Below are 26,837 nucleotides of genomic sequence, written 5' to 3' on the forward strand. Positions count from 1 at the left end.
ATTGCTTGAGGACAAGCAATTTCAGGAAGGGCGGACTGTGATGTCCCCTTCTAGCTAGTGACATCATGCTAGCCAATGATTGGCCTATAATTGGACCCTCGTAGGCTAATGTGGATGGTTAGAGGGTCTTTTGAGGATTGATTCTTCTCCAACATTCAGGGAATTGGCCTTTGTTCGATATCATTTGGACTCCATTTGCCATACTTACTATGTATAGTAAGTCAGGGGGAATAGAGATGGACCCTTTCTATTTTTAGAAAGTGTGTTTGGTCACATGGGGAATTATGAGGAGAGATTCCTATTTCAGACGGCATAGCAATCTGACAAGTATTTCAAGAGATATTAAAGTTTAAGTGACTTAAGTGATTTATTTAAATATTTTAATGTTATTATAAAGTTATAAAGTAACTTATAATAATAAAGTCACTTTAATATTATAAGGTGCAAATATAAGAAAATCTTTTATCCCACATTGGGAAGAAAAGTAAGTGAGCTCCTACAAGGAAAGAATAAATTAACATGAGAGGTTCTTTCTTATGATCGGATTATTGTCAATTGCATTTGATATGAAATTGGGAGAAGAAGCCAAGGGTTTCTGATTTCAGTTAGCCATTGGAGAACGTCAATTCTTCAGTGTTGCAACCATTTGAGGTGGTGAAATATCCACTGAATTTGGCATTTCAGGAGAGCTTCACTCTGGAGTTCTATTTGTGCTTAAAGTAAAGGAATAACAGAAAGGGTTTGAAGAATATTGAGGACTATTGAGTGTAGACCTGAAGATTCATTGGCAGCCATTAGTAATTGTTCTTTTAAAAGTTTGTTCTTGCTGCTACAGTATGCATGAATAGTGCGCATGAACAGTACCCGTGAACAGTGCGCATGAACAGTACCCCGTGAACAGTGCGCATGAACAGTGCGCGTGAACAGTGCCGCGCTATAGTATTTGTGCTTGATTCCGATTGCAACTTTCATCTCCATCATCGAGCATCACTACTATCAGGTTCCTCCTGCAACTATTAGTGGCTAGTATTGAAATCTTAGGCATATAATTTTGCTGTTGTAAGTGATAACTTGAATCAGATTTGGCATTGTTGTAGTCTTTTTTGTAAGCCAATTAGTCTTGGCAAATCCATAGCAGCATTGTACTTAGGAATGAATTCAATAAAGAAGATATATGTTGCATACCATATGTTTGACGAAATGTCCTTTTAATAGCATATATGATCAGCATAATAGTTGCATGCCAGTTGTTTGTCGAAATGTCAGCTGGCTGTAGGTATGCATTCCATATCTAGTTTTCATGTATATGTATTGAAAATACCAAAAAGAACTACACTCGCATACTAGTTCATTGTAAGAGGTATTGTCAACATCATTGGTGAACTTCCTAAATTTCTTGGCAACTTTCAAAGTGTATCAAACAATCTGAAATACAAAAATCAGAATAGAGAAAGACAGCATACAAAGTGTTTGACAATATTCCTTGAACCAAAATCAATCAGTTTGGGCAAGGGATATTACAGGGGCAGCGCCCCCAAGTTGGGGTCAAGGGGCAGCGTTTATAAACACATATATACATATACCCATATATATGTATACATAAATATGGGAAAACATATAACAGAGAACAAGGCCTAATAAGATGAGTTGGACCGTTTATAAACACATATATACATATACCCATATATATGTATTCATAAATATGTAAAAACATATAACCAGAGTATGCTCGCAGCGATTTAGTGAGCGGAAAGTATAGCGGGTAGCAAACTTCACCGAAAACAAGAAATCAGAGGAATTTCAGACTTACTTTCCATTTTCTGCTAAGATTGTATACAGGTTAACTTAGTTTAAAAGTCTGCAAGCATCCTGCTAAGTTCATCAAAGAACCCTATGTCGAAAGCTGACTATAGCATTCTAATAGTAACAAAATTGTCCCAACTCAGCCAAAATAAACGGTTAAGTTTAGTATTTGCGTAAATAAGTGTCTAGAAACAAACCAGAAGGGACAACATACAAGCCCTAGGATTCAGAGGAAATGAAATTCCCTTTCTTTCAAGATTTGCCTTCCTCAGGTCTTGGCTTAACAGAGGACTCCCTCGGGCTAAGCATAGCTGCGTTAGGTAACTCCTCATCGTCTGGCATTGCTTCAATACCTTCCTCCTCCAAATAGTTGGCAAACTAGCTCTTGCATGTCAGACGTTTAACATGCAGGATCCACATCTAAAAATAGAAATTACGCTGCCTAATTGGCCTATATGTAACAAAAGCTTCCTCATCTTCAATTTCCAGAATTGGAAATCTTGGCACCAGTTTGTTCTTCCACATAAATCTGTCATAGTGATTCCTCTTAGAAACAGTTAGTTCATCAGACACATTGATGACCACCCTATCTAGCTCACCCAACAGATCCTTCTTAAAGACACTTCGGCACAATTTCTTTACCATCTCCCTATCTTTCTCGAAGTGCATAGCCACTACTAAGAACATGGCTTCTATGTCTGAGTTTGCCCTAGTTTTGTCTTCATTTTTTATATACTCCTCCCCTAATGTCTTCTGGACCGCTCTGATAACTAAATCATGAGGAAAGGCAAGGATGCCTCTTAACCTATCCTCTTTGATTTCCCCTGTAAAGGCCATTTGTCTCTTAAGCCCCAACAATCTCAGCGGTGTGCCCATGCTGCTAACTTACTCAAACTCAGAGCTTCAATTCAAATTTAACTTACAACAGATTAGACCGTCGACTTCTAAATAAATAAATTCTATGTGAGAGGAAATCACCACCTTAGCAAGCGTGCGAACTAAAATCGCCATAAATAACGGTACCTCTTTACTTGAAAAGCCTGCGAGGAAATCGTCCCAAAGTGTCAGATAAATAAGAATGTAAGGCGAGGATGCTTGTCTTATGATGAAAATCATTCTCTGAGATCAAGTTACTTAATACCAATGGCTACACTTGCTTCCAGCGCATCTCAAAGTAATCATTATTATTATATTAATAGTGTGCACACATATCAAGGATTGTGTGTAATCACTAGAATTTAAGCTCATGGATTAACTACACTAGCCACGAGAAAATGAACCTGACCATAACTGAGCCTTCGGCCTTGAGCTTAGGAAAGGCTAAAGAAAATATCAGACTATTAAAATCCGACATATAATATTTATCCCTATAGACATCACTGGATCAATGAACGATTGTATATGCATTTAGGCAGCCGAATCCTTGTCGATTTAATAATAGGACTAATCCTCTACGAGAGTCTTGATGGCTCTTGGGATAGCCTAGTAACAATTATTTATGCTTCTATATAATAATTAATGTGTGTATATGGAGCTATATATATATATCTATGTATATATATATATGCAAATGTAAATGGGTGTGTATGTATTCTAAATATATCTGTATATATACCAATATATATATATATATATATATATATATAAAATCTATATATATATATATATATATATATGTTTATATAGATATAGATTCCTACACCTACTTTTTTTTCCCAAATACCATCACCTCCTTGGTTAGCTAAAGAGTCTGCTAACATATTACCTTCCCTGTAGATGTGGTTGATCGTAGTGTGCTTGAAGTATTTCAGTAGTTCTATGGCTCTAGACACCAGATTGTTTAATTTCCAGTTTGGAGTCTTGCCTGTCCTGATTGCATTAATGGTTATAGCTGAATCTCCTTCTATCTCCAATCTTTTGATGCCTAAGTCTTTACAGAAGAGAAGACCTATGATGAGTGATTCTATTTGGGTGCCTTATTATTAAATAAGAGCAGATCTGAATTGTTTTCAGAATAAAAATCAGAACTTTGTAAGTTGTTGGTTTGAATCTTTTAATTTCAATAAATTTGCTAAGGACATACAGGTATGCTTCTAAATTCTCCAATTTATTGTTTCAGCTGATTAATTTCATGTATTCTTTCAATATGTATTGAAAATTAAAGAAACCCCTTTCTGCAACTTCTGTCTATTTCTGAAAGACCATATCTAATAATCAAAAACACAAAACAATATTAAATTACATCAGATTGAGGAATTGAACCAGCAAGGGTTCATCACAGATTATCTATTGAAGAGTTGGGATTCAAAGAAGTGAACACGGGTAGGCGAATTATAATTACAGAAATTGAAAGTTGCATTCTTTCCTATCTAGTATAGGTTACAGTATAAAAGAAATATCATTTCATACAGATAATAATATCAGATTGTGGCATAGACATAAACCTTTTTAATATGCAAAATCTTGCCAATATATATATGTCATAGGAAAATAAGCTTAGTTCGTTATAAAATCAATGAGCCATAGGCTACAGGTCATGAGGTATAAATGATATTGTTTTTAACAGCTGCAACTTAAGAGTCGAAGCCTATAGGCTGAGATATAGGAATAATACAGTTTATCACATTATCTTGCACTATCCACTGGACTCTTTACATGGCTTCAGCACTTTCTTACCTTTTCTCATTACTATATATCAACTCTCCCCCTCTCTCTCTCTCCCTCTCCCATTTCTTAAATGGATAAGTAGTTGTGTGCCCTTAATGCCCACTACCCTCACAAATTTGCAATTACTAAATCTAGCAGTTGCCAATCTTGCACAAAGGGTCAGTTACATAAAGATCCTCCACACCTGCCCACTATTGAACTTTTAACAATGTTTTTATTATTGTGCATTATCAATTAATTCATATCACAATTATGACAACCTTAAATTGATTAAAATTGATAAAAAGACATAAAACAATGGTAAGAACATTACTACATCAATCTCTACTGTGCTGCCTCGATTTACTTTAGGAGAAAATATATAATTAATTTTTTGATAAAGATTCATATGTTTGTGCTATAACCTTACCATATATTCAAAGTATCATTAACTATGGACAAGATAATGGCATGTTGAACCATCTATTATAGAATTAGAAATGGATCATTTCATAAAGGTCTCAATCTTGTTGTTTTCTGGGTAGTGTTTCTTTGTCTAAGTACAACCACAAATTATGACCTAATTTGAGGTTGTGTTCTTTATAGCACTAATCATGCCTCCTTTTGTACAACATATATTGACTTTCTTTAGTTTTTCTTATACTTGCAAATTATTTTTCTAGATGTATTCAATAAACTTCCTATCCTTTTATAGTTCGAAGTCTTCATCTTTTCCATTCTCATGTGACTCTTGCACCACAATATCTAAAGGGCAGGACAAATGTTAAGTAACTCAAACATATTTCTGCAGTATAAGAAATGTGGGTAAATAAATCTAACATATTTCAATACAAATGGCAAATAATAGAAAGAATAGAGTCTATACCAGTGAAGCCAACATTTCATTGTAATTTTTTTTTATTGGCAATCATTTGTTACAGACATTTTTTTTATCAGGTCATAACAAATGTAAACAAAGCGTTTTACTTAAGCTACAAAAGTCTTAATTCATTAAAATTCTGCATACCATTTTTATAAACATTTCCTATTAAAAGAAACTGTCCATTAGAAGTTACCATCAAGCAACTTATCCATAATTCTTTTCTGTGCTCAACAAGATTCATTGGTGCTAAGGAAAGATTATTTTATCCAAGTCAGAAGCATAAAAGTAAAAACAAAATTTCTAAGACTATGCATAACATTATGAGTGTTGAAATGATATATATGGTTTGTTGCAATATTAAATGAATTCAAAGGCCTTTTTATAGGATTACACCAATGTTTATCAATATAGCCATAGGATCTGGAGTAGAAATTTTTTTTTTTCAAAATCAACCTCAATATGAAAGATACTTTTATGCCTTAAAATGCACCTTAAAAGAGAAGCTATGGACATCTTGAAACCAATTCTAAGTTGAAAATACCTTCCAAAACTAGCACTTCTCCAACCACAATATAAAAGATAAGCTATGAACAACTCCAAACCAATTCATAGGAAAATGATGCAGGATCACCTAGGCGCATAGGTGATCCTGCATCACCCAAAAACATTTTCAGGTTTTCTTTTGGTTCTTGTTCAAGTTTTGCTTAGTTTTTGCTTCTGGAAGAAATTTTGTCCAAGTTTGAAGGCATCATTGTGTTAAGGGGTTTAATGGACATCTATAGGGGTTTAATGGACATCTATAGTTTAAAGGATAAAAGTTAAGCAAGTTATGAGGGGTCAAAGGTTTCGGCCTCCTCAGGAACAAGTTGCAGGTTTGAGGTGTTTTGGGAACCCTCGAAACCCCCAAAATGTTCCTATTCCTCACTAAATCATTGACAACGACTTTGTTCCCAATGGGGTTGGATTTACCGACAAGAGGTAAAGGCTCGACAAGACTTGGGGTATTTTTGAAGGTTCATTTGGGACTCGGAAGTCACACTAGTTCTGGGAACATTGACATTTGTTGACAAGTTCTAATTAGACATCAAAATGTGGACATAAAGCTAGCTCGATAGTATCAATGGAGGTAAGGATTGTCGATGGAGGTTGGTTTACACTTTTTTTCGATTGTCCTTTCCCCCTTTGGAAGGCACCAAAGTTCGAACTTCAAAGTGTTGTGAAGTTTTCAAATGGTTACTAGTAGGACAAGAACCATTGATGGTTCTAGCCTACTTCAGAAGCTCTAAAGTAAGTTTGTCGAAGCCTATCTGCGTTTTGCACAAAGTTTGAAAACTCGGACTTGACATGACTCAGAAGCCCAAAATAGGACTCGGACTTGGGACTTGGCATAGATTCAGCAAAAAATTCATAGGACTCGACAAAAAGAAAATGGTAGTTTTACCATTAAAAAAAGAAGTTTGAAAATACAGACTCGACGCTGACTCGGAAGCCCAAAATAGGACTCGGACTTGGGACTCTGCACAGATTCAGCAAAAAACTCGGATAGGACTTGGCAAAAAGAAAATAGTAGTTTTACCATTAAAAAAAAGAAATTAATTGATTTAGTGAACCTGAAAGCCCAATTTGACTATCAATTTGTCATAATTCAAACATTACACATGTCATATGATCTTCAAACACTCAATATTTGAAATTTCATAATTCATTCTCATAGTTTCAAACTTTCAAATGTATAACAACATCATAAAATTATAAATGTTTGCATATAATGATATGTCAAAATAAGAAAAACAACCAAATACAATCTACTTCCTTCCTCTTTCCCCTTCTAAAGTAACTCAATTTGTTAGCATCGAACTAAAAGGTGTTATAGTAGAAAAATGATGATGAATTGTTTCTTCAACATTGTCTTTTTGGGTCTCAAATGCTCCTCTTCTCCTCTCCTTTCCTATTTTGGTGTTCAGCCTTGTTTTGGTCAAGACTGGACAAAAAAAAGTGAAGGAAAAGTCAATTTTAATGTTTTTTTACCTCCCTAGTGGCACCCAAGTGGACTCGAGAGTCCATGCCCAAAACTCGGGAGTCCTAGTCTGGGATTCGGAGAGTCCTGGGGGGAGACTCGAATGAGTATTCCACAGAACTCTTCCAAACTCGCATCAGGGGTCAATGGCAAGTGGACTCGTCTAGAGATAGGACTCAAGAGTTTGGAGACTTTAGGAGAGTCCTCAAACTATGGTTTCGTGAAACCTCAACAGGGTTCATGTTCCCTTTGGGTCTCAACTCAAGGCTTAAATATGTAAAGCTCATGGAGTTCTTGTTGGGTTTCTAATCCCAACCAAAGCCATCGTTGGTCCTGACACTCGATAAGGGAAAATGCATGAGAAACGCTGGAACCCAATGATGACTAGGGAGTAGTAGTTCCCACCCATACACAAAGCATCGACCACCAATAAGGAATACCAAAAGGCATTTTGGACAATTGATAAAGAGGTGACGTGTGGTAATGGTTCCAATTTACAAATTGAGGGTTCAACTACCACCAAGGAACATATAAAGGCCGAAAACAAAATGCAAGGGGTCTGATAGTAGAAGGATTGAAGAGGTCAAACATTGCAAATTGGGAAAAAACAAAGGAGAGCATGAATTCAAAGATCGGGAAGAAGAAACTTTGGGGAATAATTTAGGATTGGTGCATATTGATTTGGGGGTATTATGAAGGCAATTTCTTTCTGAAGCTTTGATTTTCATTAAAAGACTGCCATTTCAATTGATTTCATTGTATTTCTATTACAATTGTATTGGAACAGTTAGATGGTAACAATTTGATTATAATTATGAAAACAATTTGAATGTTGAATTTGAATAAAATTTAGATATCATTCCTCATATGTATACAATTTTGTTTGTGGTTGTGTGGAAGAGCTGTTTGGCAAAACCCTTTGATCACGATTGCAAAAGAAAATGTTTTTTCTATTAAAGTATAGAAGAGGTATTTCTAAGACTAAAGCAATACTCTACACAAGAAGTCTTGCCACATTTTTGTTATAAAGGTATAATCAACATTGACCTACCCCCTCAAGGACACCGTAGCCTTCTATCAATACTTCCTAATTGGAAATCCAAATTTCAGAACTGAAATTTCAAATCAACCCAATAATGTTTGCAAGGAAGATCTGCTGAATTTCAACTACTTCAACTAATGCTACCCTCATATGACAGTTTAGCCTTTCCTTCAATTCTAAGGAGAACAGATTGATATCTACAAATAGGCACACCTTTTAAACTCAAATTCCCTATGAAGGAATGAGACTCCTGTTAATTTTAGGATCAGACTGTTGCAAAAAATAGCAATAATAGAAAGCAAATCAATGTGCACAAGGAACACCAAGAATACCCTGAGAAAACCTCCCTTTTGGAGGTAAAAACCCAGCTATGGATCTCAGATCTTATTATGCAATAATCAGAAGTATCTTACAATATGGCTTCAACACTTGAAGCAATCAGAACCAGAAAACTATGCACAATAGGATAACGCCTTCAACCAAGGATATACAAATGATAAACTTATCTCTAAGAATAGGGTATCTGCTATTAAGGAGGTTCGCTGCCCCAGAGATAGTGTTTGTTGCTTCTAGGATGAAGATCGCTGTCATCAATGATAGTTCAGAGCCTTCAAATGAAGCTCGCTGTCCACAAGATGAAGTTTGCTATCCTTGAGGATAGTTCGCTGTCTCTAGAATGAAGATCGCTGTCATCAATGATAGTTTGGAGCCTTCAAATGAAGCTCGCTGTCCACAAGATGAAGTTCGCTACCCTTGAGGACAGTTCACTGTCTCTAGAACCTTGTTCACTGTCACTGCAAGATGGTTCGCTATCCTTAAATTATAGTTCACTGACTCAGAGAAACAATTTGTTGTATGAAGGAGATGATTTGCTGATTGAAGACAATTCGCTAAGTGTATGTGGATACAATGACTAAGCCTTTGTATATATATGTGACTTAGCCTCCCAATTTACTCTAGGTCGGCCCTTTCAACTTGGTGCCAAAACATAGGGTTAAGATTACAAGATACATAAGATAGGGCCTGCCCTATTCACAAGTTACAAGTTACATTCAATATAGGACCACAAGTTACATCGCCCAATTAAGGTCAAACCAAATTACAAGTTACATTTATAGGGCATGTCCTATCCACAAGTTACATTATATATAGGTCTTGCCCAATGTTCATAGCAAGACATAATTACAAGTTTCATGTATTTGGGCTCAGCCTTAAGTGGTTCGGATTGCATGAGAGGTAATACATAGAAATTTTAATTGTCATTGACAACATTAAAATTCAATAGTCAGGTATCCGAGCTAGCTACAATTTTCAACACTCCCTCTTAGTTAGGGAGGATAGCTGCCACTTGTCATGATCCATTCATGACCTTAATCTTGCATTGCCCGCAAGGATGAATGTATAAGCTCCATAGAGTAAACTTGCAATAAAACACATAAATATCATGAACTCATTTCATGATGTCCATCTTGCATTGGCCACAGAGGATGGATCCACCTTGTATTACCCGCAGAGGGTGGAAGAGGTCTTATACCTCAGCCTTCTCCCAGAGAAGAATACAATGTCACCTTGCATTGTTCGCAGAGGGTGACTCCACCTTGCATTGCCCGCAGAGAGTTGAAGAGGTATTACACCTTAGCCTTCTCCCAGAGAAGAATACAATGTCACCTTGCATTGCCTGCAGAGGGTGACCCCACCTTGCATTGCCCTCAGAGGGTGGAAGATGCAAACTAAATTGCATCACTAGGATTGAGACTCCCTCTCAATCAATACTGTGTTCTCCACAATTCCAAGCTTCTCTCTGAAGTACTCAAACTTCACTTGAGCTAGAGGCTTGGTGAGAACATCTGAAACCTGTTCATCAATGCTGATATATTTCAGCTGGATGACACCTCTTTGTGCCATATCACAAACATAGTGATAATGAGTTTCCACGTGTTTTGACCTGTCATGAAACACAGGATTATTAGACATTTTAATACAACTCTGATTATCACAATAAATAATAGTGGATTCCCAAGGTTGTCCAAACAACCCAGCAAGAAGTTTCCGAAGCCAAACTGCTTCTCTAGTTGCCACACTTGAAGCAATGTATTAAGCTTGAGGATTGATTCCTACCAACCCAAGAGATCATAGCGGAACCCAAGCTGAAACAAATTCCTGAAGTGCTTTTCCTATCAATAACACTTTCAGCCCAATTAGAATCAGAGTAGCCTTCCAGATTGATCACTGTGTTGATTGGATACTTCAGCCCATAGCCAACTGTTCCAGGCAAGTATCTCAGGATGTGCTTGGCTGCCACCAAGTGAACATGCTTTGGCTGGTTCATGAATTGGCTAAGTGCACTCACTCCAGAGCAAATATCTAGTCTACTATTAACTAGATACATCAAGGAAAGAATCAACTACCTGTACTCTGAAGGATTTGCAAAATCAGAATTAGCTGCAGAAATACTCAACTTCTTTAAGTTAGTTTCCATAGAAGTAGACATAGATTTACAATCCATCATATGAATGACATATTTTCTTGACTAAGGATAAGATCTTTGCCATACTTCTAGTCCTAGACAATAATGCATTAGGCCTAGATCCTTCATTCCAAATTCAGTGGCTAATTCTTTCTTACATCTAATGATGAGACTATCTCCAACAGTTAGAAATAAATCATTCACATATATAAGAAACAGAATTCGCAGTTCACTATTGAATACTTTTAAAGTGAAGGTTAGAATCAACATCATTCTTGCAAGATCCTAAACTAATCAAATGCTTGACAATATTCTCATACCAAGCTCAAGAAGCTTGCTTAAGGTCGTAAAGAGCTTTTCTTTAATCTGCACACATGAGATTCTCTATCTTGATTCTCATAACCTTCTAGTTATTCAATATAGACAATGTTAAGAAAACAGTCTTTATATTTAACTTCCAGCCTGCAACATTAGCTATAGTGGTTCTAATATTAGTATATCTAGCAGCAAGAGCAAATGTTTCCTTCTAACTTTGAGCTACACATCTAGCTACACATCTAGTTTCATATTTTCAAAAACTTCCATATGGAACTCCCTCTTGATTCTTAATATAAAATTGTGGTAATCAAGTCTCATGAAGATTGCATAATATAAGAATCAATCAAGGAAGGCAGCCATAAATCAAAGATGAGAAATGCCAATCTTTTCCTTACCTCACTTTTACAAAATGGACCCATAGCACAAGCATTATGATCAAGGCATACCTTCAAGTGAAGAAACCAAGCTCCCTCTTAAGCTTGTAGGCATGGTAATTCAAGAATCTCTTGAAGAGAAGCATCAACATGAGTAACTTATCTCCTTATTGACTAGAGTTCCACCATTGACAACATATGCCAAGATTGCTCAAAAGGATATTGCCAGTCTAATGATCAACTTCAACCATAGTGTAAGCCTACACAACATTCTAAAATTGTTTTCCATATTTGAATAACAAAGAGTTAGCTATATCAGAAAACTAAGGCAATCAGAAAACATTTTACAAAATCCATAAGCAAGGTATATAAGCCAAATTGTCTTTCCAGCCAATGCGTAAAATCAGATATGAGTATCAACCACTCAAAAATGATACACATTGTAGTTGAGCACAAGCGTATGATCGAAAGCCAACTTCAATAAGTTAGATACCTCATTCATCTTAGGTTTCATCATCAAGAGAATACTTACTTCAAAGAATGTAATAGGTAGTATGCTTAAATTGAAGAGATAATGTCACAATGAATATTATGTGAGGATGATGAAAGCCATGACAGAAAATGCATTTAGAGCTAACGACAATCCTCTACACAAGAGGAGCAGAGCAAGGTTAAAAATAAAAGTATAACAAGGATCATGAGAGCTTTTACGAAGCACTGATGAGAACCAAGAGTTGCACAGTCACAACCCTACATGACAACCTTATCCAAACATAAAACATTTATAGAACAGAAGATACAAACCATAAAATATTTGATGCAAATCAAGAGACACACCATAAGAGTATACAATTCCAGAGCCACAAGACTATTGATCATTTCAAGACTTAGATAGAATACGGTGCATCAGAACTATGCAGCAAGTATCATAGAGGATCATATCATAATATGAAGATAGTAAGGTCATCATTGGGCATAAATACTAAATAGGATGACTAAGACATCTTACCTTTACATGCCTACCACACTAATGACTAAGGTTCCATGTTTCTGAATCTCTTATCAATTTATTCATCTTCCTATTTGAGCTTGCTATTATATGCATCATAATACTCCTAGATTTATATCTAAATACACATGCTGAAGTCTTAAGTGCCAAGGATGTATTTAGATCAATGCATAAACCACATCAAATAGGTTGAGAGATAAACACACTCAAAATAGAGAGTAGGGCATAACTAACTTCAATAATTCAAACTGGATTAGAACAAATTCTTAACACAAGAACAAAGCATGAACTAGGGTGATTGTTACAAACCCTAGGAAGATAGTTATGCAACCCTTAAAGGAGTACTGAGATCTAAAAACAAGTGCACAAACCACCATATGAAAGCACCCTCAGATGAAGTAGTTAACAAGCAAGAGAACTTTGTGCACTAGATAAGACACCAATAACAATAAGGCAATCGGATGCAAATCTCCAAACCAAGTGAACCTGTCATGTCCCCTCCTGGATCGTTATATATATACGGAGAGAAAGAGAGAGACCCTAAATGAAGAAATTATTATTATTAATTAATATAATAATTATCAATGAATGATTATTTAAAATTCATTAATTAAATATTATTTATGAACATGACTTGAATATTATATATTATCAACATAATTTATATATTCAATAATAAAAATAATACAATTAAAGACTAGTCTAAAGATGGCCAATGACCATTAAGTATGGAACGATGAGCATAGGCTTTGATGACCACACCGTAATTGACAACAATAACTAAAAGACACAATAGGCAATTAAAACAAAGTAATTATACAAGGGAAAAGTGACCAATATATTGAAGTCAAGAAATAGTAATACAACCGTCCAAAGCCAAAGTAATTACAACAACTATACATCAATGATCATCAGCGGTAGCATTTGATAATTAGGTTGTAACACATTTATTAGCATTCGTACTCAAGACAATCCATGACCAGCAAGTGCGTGGAGTAGAAATAATAACCATGACATAACATAACACTCAGCAAATTACATAACACAGCACATATGCAGAAATAAACTCAGTGATACAGTTAATAATATAATATTATAAAATACTTGATAAGATATTACTACTGTTCGTATTTTCTCTTCACAATATTTGCGGTGGATGCAAAAGCTACCATATCTGACATGGATACAATTCCAATTTTAAATGGTGGTCAAACAAATGTTCAAAGCCTAAAGAGGTGGACCCAATATGAAATGGTGAGAGAAATGTTTGAAGCTTAAAGTTATGGACCCTGTATACAATATGAAACGGTTCACTAATAAATCATTAGTGGTTCGCTGAAGTTCTATGTTGATTAATGCATATTTTTTAATGATACGATTCATTAAAATGAGGCAGCGGTTATGAGAGGTTGTGATTAATGAAAGGTTGCGTGCATTTAGGGGAAGGCATTTGTTTCCAAGGGACACTTTACTTCATAAATGATTAATACATATAAAGGGAAGGGAGAGGGCAGCGGAAAGGGTAAGGAGGTCTGCAAGTGGATAGAGAAAGAAGCTACAACTACAGGTCACGACAGGTAAGTAAGGTATAAATACTTAATTATATATGTTAATAAATATAAACAATGAACCATTTATTATATACGTTAATGAATATAGTTAATGCTTATTTAATGTATGCGTTAATAAATATAAGTAATATTTTAATATATATATTAATGAATGAATAATTTAATATATATGTTAATGAATGTAATTAATGTATATTTAATATATATAATAATGAATATTTTAATGTAGTTATTAATGAATGGTTTTCAGATATTAAGGAATAAGTGTAAACCATGTAATTTTGGTGCCCTAGATTAGTAATCAGATTTATATCCTTTAATTTAAAACAAATGCAGAAACATATGGATTTCAAAGAATTGATTCATTAACAGAATGAGCAAGGCGCTCATAAATAATACAAGAATATTTACAAGAATAGCAGGTTTCTAATAAGAAACTGCTAAGAAGATCGTAGACGATCTAACTAAAATAGAATATACACTATTGAGCATTAATACTAAAATTAACATTATTTTAATATTCTATTACCCTCCCTTATAAGCCAAGCTTACGCGGATGAAGGGTCTAAGGGCTCGAGGGACTCGAACCGATGACCTGCGCTCTGATACCATAAAACAAATGCAGAAGCATATGGATTTCAAAGAATTGATTCATTAACAGAATGAGCAAGGCGCTCATAAATAATACAAGAATATTTACAAGAATAGCAGGTTTCTAATAAGAAACTGCTGAGAAGATCGTAGACGATCTAACTAAAATAGAATATACACTATTGAGCATTAATACTAAAATTAACATTATTTTAATATTCTATTATAATTATGCCCTAGATTGTAATCAGATTTATAACATTTTAGTAAATCATAATTCAGTAAACTCAAAAATGGAGGAAGTAAACAAGAGACAAACACAAATACCCTGGGAAAACCTCCAAGGAGGAAAAACCCAGCATTAAAGACCCACAGGTCAGATTATATATTCTCCCTTAATAACACAAGTACAATACTTAGCTTCCTTGACAAATCTGAATCCTTCTTTAATGACAAATCTGCACTTCTAAGCTCTTCAAGTCTGCACCAAAGATTGCCTTTGTCCTCTAGAACAGGTTCACATAAGTCTAGACAATTTCGCACCCTCCAAGTGTAAGTTCGCACTTTTCATGCAGAGCTAATTCGCTTAATGAATGAATGATCTTGTCTTTGCAAAGTATATTTATTTATATGCATCTTAACCTTTATTATTGCAAGTCAGCCTCCTTCCTTTTTGGCGCCAATAATGTTATTGTGGCATGGGGTTTTAGGATGGTGTGCAAGCATAGGGCTGGGCTTAATCTTTGGGGCACGTTACCCTTTAGGATAGGGCCCAGTCCTAAATGGGTTCGGAAGTTGCCTTAAGGCAATCCGAACCCATATATTACCCTAGTTACAAACAACACTCCCTCTTAACTAGGGAAGAAGAGAATACATAATCTAAACCTTTAGAGTTCCATCTAGCACACAAGCATAGAATGGATCTAGCACACAAGCATAGAATTACATCTTCCACCTAGCACACAAGCATAGGATGGTTCTAGCACACAAGCATAGAAAGTGTAATACACAAGTGGGTCTTTACATAATTACAATTATCCATCTAGCACACAAGCATAGATTGGACATAATTCATTCTTGCACACAAGCAAAGAATGATTCAAAGTACTGCAGATAGAGTCACTGAGATTGGAGCTCCCTCTCAATCAGGGTTCCATTTTCCACAACACCAAGTCTGTCTCTGAAGTATTTGAACTTCACTCTGGATAAAGGTTTGGTAAGGATGTCCACAATCTATTCATCCGTGCCAATGTACTTTAGATGAATGGCGCCTCTTTGCACCATGTCCCGAATGAAATGATAGTGTGTTTTCACATGTTTGGATCGGTCATGGAATACAGGATTTACTGACATCTTTATACAACTTTGATTATCACAATGAATGGTGGTAGGACCACTAGCTTGACCAAATAATCCAAGAAGGAGCTTGCGAAGCCACACTGCTTCTCTGGATGCAACAGATGCGGCAATGTACTCAGCTTCTGCAGTGCTTAATGCTACCGAAGATTGCTTTCTACATGCCCAAGAGATCACTGCAGAGCCCAAGTTGAAGCAGATACTTGAAGTACTTTTCCTGTCCTTGACACTTCCTGCCCAATCTGAATCTGAGTAGCCTTCCAAGAGGATTGAGGTATTAAGTGAATACTTCAGCCCATAACCAATCGTGCCACGCAGGTATCTTAGAATGTGCTTGGCAGCAACCAGGTGAACAAGTTTAGGTAAGCTCATGAACTGACTGAGGGCATTCACAGCATAACAAATATCTGGCCTAGTATTGACTAGGTACATCAAGGAACCAATCAACTGCCTGTACTCAGATGGATCTGCAAAATCAGAGTTAGCTGCAGAAACACTTAACTTCTTTAAGTTAGATTCCATGGGAGTATGCATACGTTTACAATCCATCATTCTAAATCTTTTCAAAATATCAATAGTATATTTTCCTTGACTTAGAAAAATTTCATTGGATTTTTGCCATACTTCTAACCCTAGGAAGTAATGCATTAGACCCAAATCCTTCATTTCAAATTTTGAGGCTAATTCCTTCTTACATCTTATGATTAATTTATTTTTGCCAGTGAGAAATAAATCATCCACATACAAAACTAAAATAAGCATCTCATCATTATAAACTTTCAAGTAAATGTTAGCATTGGCATCATTCTTGCAAAATCCTAAGCTTAGTAAGTACTTATCAATTCTTTCATACCAAGCACGAGGAGCCTGTTTGAGCCCATATAAGGCTTTCTTCAACCTGCAAACATGAGAATCTCTTTTATGGATTACATAACCTTCTGGTTGCTCAATATAGACTTCCTCCTCAATGACACCATTGAGGAAGGCTGTCTTAACGTCCATTTGATGCAGCTCCCAACCTTTGGCTGCAGCAACAGCTATTATAGATCTAATAGAAGTATATCTAGCAACATGGGCCAAAGTTTCTTCATAATCTATTCTTTCCTTTTGATAAAAACCACGAGCTACAAACCTAGCTTTATCTTTTTCAATACTACCATCAGCATTATGTTTAATTTTAAACAACCATTTAGAGAAAACAACAGACTTACCTTTGGGTCTGGGTACAATATCCCAGACATCATTCTTGATGATAGACCCATACTCTTCATCCATGGCTAACTTCCAAGCATGATGGGACATAGCTTCTTCGACATTGTGAGGTTCAGACTCAATGATATTACACATCACAGAAATGTAGTTGGCGTGATTTTGGGATCTCTTGCTATCTCTAAAGGTTCCTCTAGGAGCAACAAATCCTTCGGCATCTTGAATCGTGTTTCTAACCCAAAGTGGTCTCTTCTTGCAGACCACAATATCCTGAGGTATATCGGTAGAGTGCATAGGTTCTGTTGGGTCATTCTGAACTTCCTGATCTAGAAGGTCAGTAGACTCCTCCTGTATCTCAGGGTTAGCATCAACTATTGAATCTTGTTTTTCAACCACCATGTCATTATTGTTGGATAATGAACCTTTAGATCTTTTGAAAGCAATATTTTCTTCAAAAGTTACATCTCTACTTACCTCAACATACCTTTGACCTGAAATGTAGATCTTGAAGGCTTTGGAGGATTCGCTGTATCCCACTAAGATGCCTTTCTTTCCAGATGGATCCAACTTGGTTCGTTTTTCTTTAGGCACATGAACATACACCGGGCTCTCGAATATCCTTAGGTGGCTGATGTCAGGTTTGATTCCTGTAAAGGCTTCTTCAGGAGTTACATTCTTTAGGGCGCGATGAGGACATCTATTCTGAATATAAACTGTTGTTTTGGATGCTTCCGCCCATAGAAAATGTTGCAGGTCTTGATCATGGATCATGGCTCTTGTAGCTTCAACAATGGTCCTGTTCTTTCTTTCAGCAACTCCATTTTGCTGAGGATTGTAGGGAACGCAGAACTCCCTCTTAATTCCTGCTTTAACACAAAAGTCATAGAAACTACTTGAGGTGTATTCACCTCCATTGTCAGACCTCAAACATTTAATTCGATTTCCTGTAGTATTTTCAACTAAGGCTTTGAATTCTTTAAATCTGTTTAGGACTTCTTCAGACTCTTTAGATTTAAGAAAGTAGATCCATGTTTTCCTAGAGAAATCATCTATGAAGATAACATAATATAGGAAACCGCTAGGAGATGCTACAGACATAGGACCACATAAATTTGAATGAATAAGTTCTAACTTTTCTTTAGCCCTACTATCGCTTTTATGAAAGGGATTCTTTACATTCTTACCCATTGCACAACCTTTACAAGCATCATCATGAGATAAACTGAGTTTAGGCATACCTTTAACCATTTTACCGAGAGTGGGAAGAGCTTGAAAGTGTAGATGTCCAAGTCTTCTATGCCATAGCTCGCATGATTCAGGGGTCTCATGAATGAGAGCTTGAATTGGATTAGCTGCAAGCTTATATAAACTATCACATCTATTTCCAATAAAACGAGCAGTTTTGAAATTAGATTTCTTAGACCAAGCGAGTACTTTCCCTTCAGAAAATGCTATTTGCAAACCCTTATCTTCTAAGGCAGAAATGGAAATAAGATTTCTTTTAATACCAGGTACAAAGAGAATATCACAGAGTTGTAAGGAAATACCAGAATCTAGTTTTAAAGAGGTAGTACCAGAACCTTTTACCGAGTATCGAGCATCATCACCAATTACCACATTAAGGTTGGTGTCCTTTTCAATCAGATCTGAGAGATGCTCACGAAAACCTGAGATGTGTTTGGAGGCACCACTGTCAAGTATCCACGTATTGCTGTCCATAGGAACATTGCTAGATAAAGCAGAGATAAGAAGATAATCTTCACTTTGTTCGGCAACTTCATTTAAATTGACTTCCCTTTCCTTTGGATCATTCTGACAATCTCTGGCATAGTGACCATACTTATCACATCTGAAGCAACGAATGTGAGAGGAATCTCTTGACTTCTTCATTGGATCATAGGAGGAGGATCTAAAATCTTTGCTTCTCTTTTCTTTCTTCCAATGTCCACCTTTCCTAGATTTAGCTAAGAGAACATGATTCTCTTTGTGAGAGTTCTTGAGTTTTCCTCTTACCTCAATTCGAGATTCCTCTTTGATGCAATCAGATTGAAGACACTCAAAGTTGGGACGATCGGCTCTTCCACCAATGCTACGAATGAATGGTTCCCATTCATCAAGTAGACCATTTAATGCAATCATAACAAGATCTTTATTCGAGATTTGGCAATCAAGAGTACGTAGCTTGTCCTTTAGTTCATTGATCTTCATGAAGTAGGCTATGATTGAGTCTTCTTCTTTCATTTTCATGTGAAGAAGCTGCTGTCTTAGAGCAAGAGCCCTGCTGAGGTTGTTGACTTCATACATCCCTTCCAAGTGTTTGATCATTTCCCTGGCAGACACAAACTTTGATATGACAGTGACAAGATGATTCTTGACGAACTCAATTATGATCTTCCTAGCCTTGAGGGAATCTTTCTTGAACTGTTTCAGCTCTTCAACATCTTCTGGAGGAGACAGCCTTTCTTCTTCTACAAATTTCAGCAGATCATTCTATTCAAGGATCAATAGAATACGGACTTTCCAAGCAACAAAATCAAGGGCTCCATCAAGTCTATCTTCAACCCTCAAACCTGACATTTTAATCTGAAAACAAACAACAGCTATATGCAACAAATGATTTACTAAAATCAGAAGTAAGTGACACCTTAGCTCTGATACCATGTAATTTTGGTGCCCTAGATTAGTAATCAGATTTATATCCTTTAATTATGCCCTAGATTGTAATCAGATTTATAACATTTTAGTAAATCATAATTCAGTAAACTCAGAAATGGAGGAAGTAAACAAGAGACAAACACAAATACCCTGGGAAAACCTCCAAGGAGGAAAAACCCAGCATTAAAGACTCATAGGTCAGATTATATATTCTCCCTTAATAACACAAATACAATACTTAGCTTCCTTGACAAATCTGAATCCTTCTTTAATGACAGATCTGCACTTCTAAGCTCTTCAAGTCTGCACCAAAGATTGCCTTTGTCCTCTAGAATAGGTTCGCATAAGTCTAGACAATTTCGCACCCTCCAAGTGTAAGTTCGCACTTTTCATGCAGAGCTAATTTGCTTAATGAATGAATGATCTTGTCTTTGCAAAGTATATTTATTTATATGCATCTTAACCTTTATTATTGCAAGTCGGCCTCCTTCCTTTTTGGCGCCAATATTGTTATTGTTGCGTGGGGTTTTAGGATGGCGTGCAAGCATAGGGCTGGGCTTAATCTTTGGGGCACGTTACCCTTTAGGATAGGGCCCAGTCCTAAATGGGTTCGGATGTTGCCTTAATGCAAACCGAACCCATATATTACCCTAGTTACAAACAACAAACCATAGGTTAATGAATATGTACAAACATACATTAATGAATACATATCAATGCATAGTTAGGAATATACGTTAATAAATGTGAATGTTTTATAATGGATGCCTTCTGAACATATGTTATGGAATATATGCTAAGTTAGGACTATGTAAATGTGGATTATGGAATAGGAAGTAGTAATAAATTATAAAATGTAATATAAATGTGATAAAATAATGGAGGTTATAGGGAGGAAACTCCCTTAGCCTAATGGAGGGATTATGATAATCCCTAGGGCAGTATATACTGAACATCTATATGCATATGTATGGCTTGGTTGACTAAGTTCAACTAAGAAGAGATGGATCTGGCCGGTCCCCTCTGAGGACTTGGGTGATGAGGTGCATCACCCAAGGCAAGGAATGGACATAGGGTCTTCCTTGGATGGCTTAGGTGTAAGAAATTACACCCAAGACAGGAATCGAATTAACCTTCGATTTCCTGGAGGACTTGCATGTAAGAAATTACACCCAAGATAGGAATCGAATTAACCTTCGATTTCTTGGAGGGCTTGGAACCAAGATGGGTTCCAAGAGGGCGAGCCTCACGGCCGCCTAAGGACATATCTTTGTATGGCATTTGTATCCTTTTTATTAGATGAGAATTGTGATTATGTAATTAAGTATTTTAAAGTTAGATTGCAAGTTAAATTACTTATATATCTATATATATATATATATATATATATATATATATATATGTTGTATTCTAACAATCTATTTTGCAGGACAGTGATCGCAAACTAGTAGGGACACTACAGAACCCTACAATTGAGAATAGAGGAATGAGAACACCTGAAATCTTATTCTTGCTATCATCCCATCGATGCCCTCAATTTGCCAGCAGCTATATTGTCCAGATTTGTTGTTGATTCATGCTAGCCCTAGTCCTGCAAAAGAAGTAATACAAGATCTACCTTCAAGCTGTTAGGCTTTATAGAAGGAACCTGCTCTGATACCATGTTAATTTTAGGATCAGACTGTAGCAAAAAATAGCAATAACAGAAAGCAAATCAATGTGCACAAGGAACACCCAGAATACCCTGGGAAAACCTCCCTCTTGGAGGTGAAAAACCCAGCTATAGATCTTAGATCTTATTATGCAATAATTAGAAGTATCTTACAATATGGCTTCAACACTTGAAGCAATCAGAACCAGCAAACTATGCACAATAGGATAACGCCTTCAACCAACGATATACAAATGATAAACTTATCTCTAAGAATAGGGTATCTGCTGTTAAGGAGGTTCGCTGCCCCAGAGATAGTGTTTATTGCTTCTAGGATGAAGATCGTTGTCATCAATGATAGTTCAGATCCTTCAAATGAAGCTCGCTGTCCACAAGATGAAGTTTGCTACCCTTGAGGATAGTTCGTTGTCTCTAGAATGAAGATCGCTGTCATCAATGATAGTTCGGAGCCTTCAAATGAAGCTCGTTGTCCACAAGATGAAGTTCACTATCCTTGAGGACAGTTCACTGTCTCTAGAACCTTGTTCACTGTCACTGCAAGATGGTTCACTATCCTTAAATTATAGTTCACTGACTCAGAGAAACAATTTGTTGTATGAAGGAGATGATTTGCTGATTGAAGACAATTCGCTAAGTGTATGTGGATAAAATGACTAAGCCTTTGTATATATATGTGACTCAGCCTCCCAATTTACTCTAGGTCGGCCCTTTCAACTTGGTGCCAAAACATAGGGTTAAGATTACAAGATACATAAGATAGGGCCTGCCCTATTCACAAGTTACAAGTTACATTCAATATAGGACCACAAGTTACATCGCCCAATTAGGGTCAGACCAAATTACAAGTTACATTATATATAGGTCTTGCCCAATGTTCATAGCAAGACATAATTACAAGTTACATGTATTTGGGCCCAACCCTAAGTGGTTCTGATTGCATGAGAGGTAATACATAGGAATTTTAATTGTCATTGACAACATTAAAATTCAATAGTCAGGTATCCGAGCTAGCTACAATTTTCAACAACTCCTAGTATTGGTATCTTAGATCTAATGAGCAAAAATATAGAGCAAAGGTAAAAAGAAAAATACAAGCGATGCAAATGTATTATGAGCATTTGAATAAATAACAAAACAGTCGGTTAGAAATGGAATTGATAAATATTCGACTATCAAATAGTTGACCAACCATAAGTTGGTTATGATGTAATAGAAAATAAAATGCTAACAATCTCCTCCTTATTACATGATATGCCCTAGAGAACAAATCAAGAAAGTTCGAAAAGCTTCGAACTTCATAGTTGCAAGAGATTTGGTGAATGTGTTGCTCTTGAGTTAAACAAAATTGGAGCTAGATATTCTATTGTTGAACATGCTCACGGATAAAGTGACACTGAACCTCAATATGCTTGCTACGCTCACGAAAAATAGGATTGCAAAAAACCTTTAACACACTTTGATCGTCACAAAACAAAATGGTTGGTAGGACTTGTCTCAGGTACACCCATACCTGTCAAAATACAATGTAACCATATCGCCTCACAGACAGGTCCACATGCTACATGATATTTTGCCTTTGTGGAATAGTGAGCAACAATGGTCTACGTTTTGCTCCCCTAAGATATCGGAATAGATCCCAAAAAAAATGAAGCTTGAAGTAAGCTTCCTGTCATCCCCTAAACCTGTATAGTCTGCATCTGTGTATCCATACAAAGAAAAATGTGCATTTTGCTTGTATTCCAAGCCATATGCCACTGTTACGATGGGTTTATCTCAAAACACGCTTTATTGCTTTCCAATGAACAACCTTAGGTTCCTACATAAACCTAGAAAGATAACTGACAATGTAGTTGATATCAAGCTTGGTAAGGTAGATGAGACTCCCAATCAATTGACGATAAAGAGTAGCATTCACCTAAGGTGATGGATCATGGTGAGAAAGTTGCAAACTTGTCTCCATGGGTGTTGGCATAGGTTTGCAATCTTCCATTTTGAATTTATTGAGCAATGTCTTGGCATATTTCATCTGAGAGACTAGATATGAGTTTTTTATTGCCACACTTCAAGCCCAAGACAATAATACGAGAGCCTAAGATTTGTCATGTCGAACAATTTTTTGAGATCATTCTTTGTAGCATCAATCATTTATGGAGAACTCCCTATGATGTCGCCAAATTGTCGACATATATGTAAATGGATTACACATATAACATGAATACCATTTACATATATATCCGACAGGAAAAAAAAGGTATTAGGTTACCAGAATTACCTGAACATATAATCCAGCTTATTATAAATGTTTATTTGCTTGATAGGTTGCTTAAATATTTAAGAAAAATCATAGATCATCATTACAGAAGAGGATTCCTTCTCCTCGAAGATGAACAAAGATTTCTTAGACATTTTGGTTTGGATGAACTACTGATTGCATTTTCTATGAACAATGGACTTGCCATGGATGTGCTAATCACATAGTCTCTTCCAACAAAATGGACCATTCCAATAAAAAATATTTTTTTGAAATGTTGTAAATTTGGATTAACTAATAGCATTACCCTTCACCAATATGAATTTGAAGATTATGTTAACATATTTAATCTTGGTTTCCTTCTAGATATGCGTGACTCTTTTATATTTGATCAAATAGGGAGATTTAGAGATTCATGGTGCAATTTCTAGTTGCACCAATCTGCCAAATTCCAAGAGTTAAGTTTTATCCATTAACAAATCAATGGTTTCCAAATGTGCTGATTGAAGATGGTGAACCTTGTCTTAGGCCAACAATACCAGCTAGAACAATAGAAAAGGATCATTTTTTAGGAGAAGAACAATTTAGGATTAATTATGCTTTTAGATCTTGTTTTGAAGGTTGGAACTCCAAATTGTTTTTACACCTACACTAGTCAAATTTGGAAATGATGGAGAATCGCTACGATTTAAAGATTTTCAAATAATTAACGAGGATTTTGACTAATGATGGGGTTTGTCTATTATCATTATTAACTGCTTCCTATGTAAAGTGAAGTAGTATGAGATGCTACCTCATGCTTAAAGCCATGAACCCACTCATGTTATTGAGGGTACGAGTATCCTTCTCGTGTCAGAGAATGATATTGTAATCATTTTCAGTTGAAAAGTGGTCGCTCTACAGCTAAGTCACAAGGTTCGAATTCGAATTCGAATTCGACAGCCATGAAATTTGGATGAAATTCGACAAGGGAAAAAATTGAAAAAAAATTCGGATAAAATTCGCCTTCTATAATTTTGTTTATTTTTAAATATATGTACACTTCTAATAAATTATCAGAATAGCGACCCTTGTTGGAGAAAATCCAAGGGCGATCCAGCAATTGGAGACACCCATGACCCAATAGATACAAAGCATATACAAAGAATACTCACGATTAGCTGAGTTGTGTTTAGAGGCGGATAACAGTGCTTTATAGAGGAAATTCGATTAAATTCGATTTTTTTTACAGAAGTTTGAAATTCGATTAAATTCGAACGTCATCCATGAAAATCGCCGTATCCTGTGACTTAGCTCTACAGCATGCGGGTCCCTTGCTGTTGTCTTTAATCATTCAAATCACACTCCTTTTCCTTCTATGAGGTTACAAATGATTCTTTTAGGTTCGACTCTTGTCCATCTTTTGTGGTTGGGTTTCAATTCCGAATCTATAGCTTTGAGGTTAAAACTCAGGTCTGGGTCTATATATCCTCAGATGTGCCTCATTGTGGGACATTCAGATTTGGAGATTCAAGTTTATGTTTGATGGAGAGTCTAGAGAACAGACGTATGCTCTTATTTTGTGCCTTGAGCATAATTAGAAATCTGTAATAGGAAATGGTAAGATCCATATCGGTCTATGCATTTTAATTTATGTAAACATCTTAATCTTAATGCTTCAATAAATATGATGTCTCAATAAAATGTTCATAGGCCCATGGTAAACTTTTAAGTGTAATGACCACCATATCTTCTTCCATTTTGCAACCTATGGCTAACAATTAATTGTGAATGTCTTTGATCTTTTCATCAAATGCTCTTGTAAAGACATCTTCCCATCCATCATGATTGAGAAAAGCATACTGTTTAGGAAGAAGACGTTGCCTTTATTTGATTCTCATTCAGATCTCATAGGTGCTTCCAAATTTTCATAGAGGTTTTGCCTATTTAAACCTTTGAAAGCATTTCATCTATCACTGATAACTTTATCAGCATGACAGCTTCTCGATCACACTTATCAGACTTGTCCTAATCTTTACTTGTACGCACTGGCTGAGTGTCGGTAGCAAAGATGATCTTATCGAGGCATCTATACTTGAAGACTGTGAGCATGCATTGCTTCCATGTATTGTAAATTTTTTCCAGTGAAATGCCGATGTTGGGTAATGAACCATCCCTCCCACAACTCGTAATCATGAAATACACTGCTATAGAAACCTTGCAAATCTCTTTAAAACCTTGCAAAAAAAAATTAATCAAAACCCATAAAAAACGTACATAAAATTTCACTAAAACCCTAGCTGCCACATTTTGCAGAAAATATCCAAGATTTTATTCAAAAATCGTTAGGAAAAATTTCAGAAACCCTTCGTGTTTTCTGCCCTGGCCGTCACGCTTTCTCAATAAATCTGTCGAGCAGGTCTGAAAAACATGCCAAAAATTCACAATTCTATTCAAAAACTGTCAAAAATGTGTAGAAAAGCCCATTGGCCACGATTTTGTTGAACTAGGTCATGACAAAAATCACTGAATTATTATGATTTTGCAGAAGAAATAACTGCATAATTTTTAGTAAATGGCGTCCAATTTTTAACAACACAAAATTCTCAATTTCTTAAAAAAAATTGATGCCAATTAAGCAGAGATTGTTGCACGAGAAATGTTGATAAATGTTTTTTTAATCAATACCCAACTTCTAAGTCAATATTACCTTTCCAAGCAACATAGAACCAATGGTTTACAAGGAAATCTCCTAATGTTTCAAGGAATATAAAATTTAGAATAATATTAGAATGAAAACTCAGATTAGCTTAACTTGAATGGTTTGATAAATATGGTAAGTTATTAAAGTGTAATTGATTAACCACGTTGAAGTGCTAATTATCCTTTGCTCTATTTGCCTTTTTTTATTATAAGTTTTCATATTTCGCATATTTGAATACAATATTTTATTAGTTTGTGAATTAAGTAAAGAACATATTTATTTATTTAATT

General features: G+C 35.9%; 1 protein-coding gene across 3 annotated transcripts in view; it reads left to right on the forward strand.

The window, feature by feature from the left end:
- Nucleotides 1–26,837, forward strand: part of LOC131046198 (E3 ubiquitin-protein ligase At3g02290) — a 109,216-nt gene that overhangs the window by 81,383 nt on the left and 996 nt on the right. The gene's annotated exons all lie outside the window — the stretch shown is intronic.

This window comes from Cryptomeria japonica, chromosome 2 (genome assembly GCF_030272615.1).
Source record: "Cryptomeria japonica chromosome 2, Sugi_1.0, whole genome shotgun sequence".
Lineage (NCBI taxonomy): Eukaryota > Viridiplantae > Streptophyta > Pinopsida > Cupressales > Cupressaceae > Cryptomeria > Cryptomeria japonica.